The 7,809-nt window shown below is 41.4% G+C and overlaps 1 pseudogene; it reads left to right on the forward strand.

Annotated features, from left to right (window-relative positions):
• Window positions 1-6,734: 6,734 nt before the first annotated feature.
• Window positions 6,735-7,232, forward strand: LOC122913425 (annotated as a pseudogene).
• Window positions 7,233-7,809: the final 577 nt, after the last annotated feature.

Raw genomic sequence — 7,809 nt, forward strand, 5'->3', positions numbered from 1 at the left:
CCCAGCCTGCGGCTTACGGACCAGCGCCCATTCTCAGTGCCCCAGACGCGCGCCGGACCCACAGCCGCCTCTGAAAAGATGTGCGCGCAAGCCGGACACTCCCAGGCCGGGCCGGCGGCAAAATCTCAGTGTGCGATCACTGCTTGGAACCTCTCTGGCGGTCAGGAGCACCCAGACAGCCGCAAATCCCTTGGCTTTGGGGACGAGCAAAAGATCCTGTGCCCCCAGGGTCTGCAACTTGGAATCTGCACTGCCAGCGTCCAAGGGGGAATTTATTCAGCTTCTGCACCCAGACAGAGGCTTCTCTCTGAGACGGAGATCAGGAAGTGTTCCAGGGTGCACCTTGACTGCACAAGAGTTGATACATCCAGCTACATCTGTTCAGTCTTCTCCCACCAAAATGACTAGGAGGAGGAATGCCCAACAGAAGAAAAATACAGAGGATGGACCTTCTGCAACAGAGCTAACGGCTATCAACATAGACAATATGTCGGAAAGAGAATTCAGGCTAACAATTATCCAGGCAATAGCTAGGTTAGAGAAAGCCATGGATGACCAAACAGAATTGATTAGGGCCGAACTGAAAGCGACCAGACAGGATGTTCACAATGTTAGGGCGGAGCTTAAAGCTACCAGGGAGGAGGTCCACAATGCTCTCAATGAGTTCCAATCTAATCTAAACTCTCTCAAAGCTAGGGTAACTGAGACAGAAGATAGAATTAGTGATCTGGAAGACAAACAGATAGAGAGAAAGGATCAGGAGGAAGCCTGGAACAAACAGTTTAGATCCCACGAAAGCAGAATTAGGGAAATAAATGATGCCATGAAGCGTTCCAACGTCAGAATTATTGGAATTCCTGAAGGGGAGGAGAAAGAAAGAAGTCTAGAAGATGTCGTGGAACAAGTCTTTCATGAAAACTTTCCGAATCTCGCGAATGAAACCAGCGTTCATGTACTAGAGGCTGAACGGTCTCCACCCAAGATTATACACTCCAAAAAAACATCACGACACCTGATAGTCAAATTGAGAAATTATAATTGTAGGTATAATCTCTTGAAAGCTGCCAGGGCAAAGAGGCTCCTTACTTACAGAGGGAAGCCCATCAGAATAACGTCAGACCTGTCCACAGAGACCTGGCAAGCCAGAAGAGGCTGGCAAGATATATTCAGGGCACTAAATGAGAAGAACATGCAGCCAAGAATACTTTATCCAGCAAGACTGACATTCAAAATGGATGGAGAGATAAAGAGTTTCCAAGACGGGCAAGGCTTAAAAGACTATGCAACCACCAAGCCGACACTGCAGGAAATATTAAGGGGGGTTCTATAAAAGAGGAAAAATCCCAAGAATAGCATTGAACAGAAATATAGAGACAGTCTACAGAAAGAAAGACTTCAAAGGTAACTCGATGTCAATAAAAACGTATCTATCAATGATCACTCTCAATGTGAATGGCCTAAATGCACCCATAAAACAGCACAGGGTTGCAGATTGGATAAAACGACAGGACCCATCCATATGCTGTCTACAAGAGACCCATTTTGAACCTAAAGATACACGCAGACTGAAAGTGAAGGGGTGGAGAAGCATCTTTCATGCCAATGGGACTCAAAAGAAGGCTGGGGTAGCGATTCTCATATCAGATAAATTAGACTTCAAACTAAAGACTGTAGTCACAGATGCAGAAGGACACTACATAATCCTTAAAGGGACTATCCACCAAGATGATCTAACAATTGTAAATATCTATGCTCCCAATATGGGAGCAGCCAATTACTTAAGAAAACTGTTAATCAAGATAAAGAGTCATATTGATATGAATACACTAATCGTAGGAGATCTTAACACGCCTCTTTCAGAATTAGACAGATCATCGAAGCAGAAACTCAACAAAGAAACAAGAGCATTGAATGACACATTGGACCAGATGGACCTCATAGTTATATACAGAACATTCCAACGTAAAACAGCAGAATACTCATTCTTCTCAAGTGCACACGGAACCTTCTCCAGAATAGACCACATACTGGGTCACAAATCAGGACTCAGCCGATACCAAAAGACTGAGATGATTCCCTGCATATTCTCAGATCACAATGCTTTGAAACTGGAGCTCAATCACAAGGAAAAGTTCCGAAGGAACTCAAACACCTGGAACCTAAAGACCACCTTGCTTAAGAATGCTTGGATCAACCAGGAGATCAAAGAAGAACTGAAACAATTCATGGAAACCAATGAGAATGAAGACACTTCGGCCCACAACCTATGGGGTACAGCAAAGGCGGTCCTAAGGGGAAAATATATAGCCATCCAAGCCTTGCTCAAAAAAATTGAAAAATCCAGAACACACCAGATGTCTCTACACCTTAAAGAACTGGAGGATCAACAACAAATCAAACCAACTCCACACATAAGAAGGGAAATCATCAAGATTAGAGCTGAGATCAATGAGGGAGAAACCAGAGATACAGTAGAACGTATCAATGAAACTAGAAGCTGGTTTTTTGAAAGAATCAATAAGATCGATAAGCCACTGGCTACACTAATCCGAAAGAAAAGAGAGAAATCCCAAATTCATAAAATTATGAATGAAAAGGGAGAGATCACAACTAACACCAAGGAAGTCGAAACAATCATCAGAAGTTATTATGAACAGTTATATGCCAATAAGCTTAGCAACCTAGATGAAATGGATGCATTCCTGGAAAAATATAAACTACCAACATTGAGCCAGGAAGAAATCGACAACCTGAATAGACCGATATCTAATAACGAGATTGAATCAGTAATCAAAAACCTCCCAAAAAACAAGAGCCCAGGACCTGACGGATTCCCTGGGGAATTCTACCAAACCTTCCAAGAAGAAATAACACCTATTCTCCTGAAGCTGTTTCAAAAAATTGAAGCAGAAGGAAAACTTCCAGACTCTTTCTATGAAGCCAGCATTACCCTGATCCCCAAGCCAGGCAAGGACCCTACCAAAAAGGAGAATTTCAGACCAATATCACTGATGAATATGGATGCTAAGATTCTCAACAAGATCCTAGCCAACAGGCTCCAACAGCACATTAAAAAGATTATCCACCATGATCAGGTGGGATTCATCCCCGGGCTACAAGGATGGTTCAACATTCGCAAATCAATCAATGTGATACAACAAATTAATATGGGAAGAGAGAAGAACCACATGGTCCTCTCAATTGATGCAGAAAAAGCATTTGACAAAATCCAACATCCGTTCCTGATTAAAACGCTTCAAAGTATAGGGATAGAGGGAACATTCCTGAACCTCATCAAATCTATCTATGAAAGACCCACAGCAAATATCATCCTCAATGGGAAAAAGCTTGCAGCCTTCCCGTTGAGATCAGGAACAAGACAAGGATGCCCACTTTCACCACTCTTGTTCAACATAGTATTAGAAGTCCTAGCAACAGCAATAAGACAACAGAGAGAAATAAAAGGTATCCAAATTGGTAATGAAGAGGTCAAACTCTCTCTCTTTGCAGATGACATGATTCTTTATATGGAAAACCCAAAAGACTCCACCCCCAAACTACTAGAACTTACACAGCAATTCAGCAACGTGGCAGGATACAAAGTCAATGTGCAGAAACAGTGGCTTTCTTATACACTAACAATGAAAATACAGACAGGGAAATTAGAGAATTGATTCCATTTACTATAGCACCAAGAACTATAAGATACCTGGGAATAAACCTAACTAAAGAGGTAAAGGATCTGTACTTGAGGAACTACAGAACACTCATGAAAGAAATTGAAGAAGACACAAATAGATGGAAGACCATTCCATGCTCTTGGATCAGAAGAATAAACATTGTTAAAATGTCTATACTGCCTAGAGCAATCCATACTTTTAATGCCATTCCGATCAAAATTCCACCGGCATTCTTCACAGAGCTGGAGCAAATAAGCCTAAAATTTGTATGGAATCAGAAGAGACCCCGAATCGCTAAGGAAATGTTGAAAAACAAAAATAAAGCTGGCGGCATCACCTTACCTGATTTCAAGCTTTATTACAAAGCTGTGATCACCAAGACAGCATGGTACTGGCATAAAAACAGACACATAGACCAGTGGAACAGAGTAGAGAGCCCAGATATGGACCCTCAACTCTATGGTCAATTAATCTTTGACAAAACAGGAAAAAATATACAGTGGAAAAAAGACAGTCTCTTCAATAAATGGTGCTGGGAAAACTGGACAGCTATATGTAGAAGAATGAAACTCGACCATTCTCTTACACCGTACACAAAGATCAACTCAAAATGGATAAAAGACCTCAACGTGAGACAGGAATCTATCAGAATCTTAGAGGAGAACATAGGCAGTAATCTCTTTGATATCAGCCACAGCAACTTCTTTCAAGATACGTCTCCAAAGGCAAAGGAAACAAAAGCGAAAATAAACTTCTGGGACTTCATCAAAATCAAAAGCTTCTGCACAGCAAAGGAAACAGTCAAAAAAACAAAGAGGCAACCCACGGAATGGGAGAAGATATTTGAAAATGACAGTACAGACAAAAGGTTGATATCCAGGATCTATAATGAACTCCTCAAACTCAACCCACACGAAACAGACAAACACATCAAAAAATGGGCAGAAGATATGAACAGACACTTCTCCAATCAAGACATACAAATGGCTATCAGACACATGAAAAAATGATCATCATTATTAGCCCTCAGGGAGATTCGAATTAAAACCACATTGAGATATTACCTTACACCAGTTAGAATGGCCAAAATTAACAAAACAGGAAACAACATGTGTTGGAGAGGATGTGGAGAAAGGGGAACCCTCTTCCACTGTTGGTGGGAATGCAAGTTGGTGCAGCCTCTTTGGAGAACAGTGTGGAGATTCCTCAAGAAATTAAAAATAGAGCTTCCCTACGACCCTGCAATTGCACTCCTGGGTATTTACCCCAAAGATACAGATGTCGTGAAAAGAAGGGCCATCTGTACCCCAATGTTTATAGCAGCAATGGCCACAGTCGCCAAACTATGGAAAGAACCAAGATGCCCTTCAACGGATGAATGGATAAGGAAGATGTGGTCCATATACACTATGGAGTATTATGCCTCCATCACAAAGAACGAATATCCAACTTTTGTAGCAACATGGACGGGACTGGAAGAGATTATGCTGAGTGAAATCAGTCAAGCAGAGAGAGTCAATTATCATATGGTTTCACTCATTTGTGGAGCATAACCAATAGCATGGAGGACAAGGGGTGTTAGAGAGTAGTAGGGAATTTGGGTAAATTGGAAGGGGAGGTGAACCATGAGAGACTATGGACTCTGAAAAACAGTCTGAAGGGTTTGAAGTGGCGGGGGGGTGGGAGGTTGGGGTACCAGGTGGTGGGTATTATAGAGGGCACAGCTTGCATGGAGCACTGGGTGTGGTGAAAAAATAATGAATAATGTTTTTCTGAAAATAAATAAATTGGGGGAAAAAAACTAAAAAAAAAAAGAAAGATACAGTGAATAAAATCAACACAGAGAAAAAAAAATTCTGTACCTATGAGAATATTATAAAAAGTAATAGAGCCACCTGGGTGGGTCAGTTGGTTGCGCATCTGCCTTTGGCTTGGGTCATGATCCCAGGGTCCTGGGATAGAGCCCTGAGTTGGGCTCCCTGCTTCTGCCTCTCCTTCTGCCATGCCCCCTGCTTGTGCTTTCTTGCTCTCTTTCTCAAATAAATAAATAAAAATCTTTTTAAAATAAAATACAAAGCAATGGACTGTGAGTCAGGAAACCTGGATTATGTAGTTCTACCTTTTTCTCAAATTAGTTATGTGACCTATAGGCAAGTCATTTAACCTTCCTGAGCCTAGGTTTCCTAATCACTAAAATGTGAGTGTTTTATTAGCTCTTTCTTTTTCTTTTTTCTTTTTATTTTTGAAGATTTTATCTATTTATGAGAGGGAGGGCAGAGGGGAAGAGAGACATTTCAATGTTCACATTTGAAAGACAAATACCATCTGGAATTTAAGAAACAAAACAGAGGGTCGTAGAGAAAGGGAGGAAAAATAAAATAAGTTGATATCAGAGAGAGAGAGAGAGGGACAAACCACAAGAGACCCTTAACTCTAGGAAAGAACCAAGGGCTGCTGAAGGGGAGGTGAGTGGGGGGATGGGGCAACTGGGTGACGAGCTTTAAGGAGGACACTTGTGACGAGCACTGGGTGTTAAATGCAACTGATGAATCACTAAACTCTACCCCTGAAACTAATAACACAGTACATGTTAACTGAATTGAATATAAATAAAAAATTTCCAAAACAGGTGTACAAATATCTCTTATATACCCTGATTTTAATTATCATGGGCATATACCCAGAAGTGGAATTGCTGAATTGTTTTGGTGATACTGCTTTTAGTTTTCTATAAACCCTCCTACTATGGTCCACAGTGGCTGAACCAGTTTACATTTCCCCCAAAAGTACATGGATTCTAGTGTCCCCACACCCTCCCCAACACTTTTTATCTTCTGGGGATTTGTGCTTAACTTTTTTTGTTATTTTGTGGGTTTTGTGATAGTAGCCATTCTGATGGGTGGGAGTTGATGGCAAATTGATGGTTGGCAGCGGTGCAAAAGGCAATTGCAAGAGAATTTGCAGAGTGGTCTTGTTCTCCACCTTTCTGTTCTTGTTGTTGAGGCTGCTCCGCTCTTGTTAGCCTCTGGCCCGCAGCCTCCTTGAGAGGGAGCACCATGCCTTCGATTAAGTTGCAGAGTTCTGATGGAGAGATTTGAAATCTGATGTTGAAACTGCCAAACAATCTGTGATTATCAAGACCATTTTGGAAGATATGGGAATGGAGGACATGATGACCCAGTTCCTCCACCAAATGTCAACACAGCAATATTTAGAAAGATCTCTCAGTGGTGCCCCCACCCCAGGGATGACTCTCCTCTTCCTAAGATGCTGAGAACAAAGAAAGCAAACAGATGATACCCTTGTTTGGAACCGAAAACTCCTGAAAGTTGACCCAGAAACACTGTTTTGAAACTTATTCTGGCTGCAAATTCCCCAGACATCAAAGGTTTGCATGATGTTCCATGCAAGGCTGTTGCCAATATGATCAAGGGGAAAACTTCTGAGGAGATTCATGAGATCTTCAATATCATGAATGACTTTACTGAAGAAGAGGAAGCTGAGGTAACAAAGAGAACCAGTGTGCGAAGAGAAGTGAAGTGTTGTACCTGACACTGTAACACCATAAGGATTATTCCAATTACTAGCTGCACCGTTCTGGTTATCATTGTTAATATTAGACAAGCAGCAGACAAGTGCAGCAAGTACTCTGTTGTTTGAACAGAATATGTCCTCCCTGCATGTATAGTTTGAGTAGATTCCAAATTTATGGCGGAGTTTCTTCCGGTGTGATCAAAAGTTTCTTTTTTTTTTTTTTTCTCTGCTCTAGAATAAAATTGAACTGTGGATTCTGTATAAAAGGTGGCACTTGGAAGAAGTTGCTGTGGCTGATATCAAAGAGATTACTGCCTATGTTCTCCTCTAGGATTCTGATGGATTGCTGTCTCACGTTGAGGTCTTTTATCCATTTTGAGTTGATCTTTGTGTACGGTGTAAGAGAATAGTCGAGTTTCATTCTTCTACATATAGCTGTCCAGTTTTCCCAGCACCATTTATTGAAGAGACTGTATTTATTCCACTGTATATTTTTTTCCTGTTTTGTCAAAAATTAATTGACCATAGAGTTGAGGGTCCATATCTGGGCTGTCTACTCTGTACTCGACTATTCTCTTACACCATACACAAAGAT

The sequence above is a fragment of the Neovison vison genome, chromosome 7 (assembly GCF_020171115.1).
Source record: "Neovison vison isolate M4711 chromosome 7, ASM_NN_V1, whole genome shotgun sequence".
Classification (NCBI taxonomy): Eukaryota; Metazoa; Chordata; class Mammalia; order Carnivora; family Mustelidae; genus Neogale; species Neogale vison.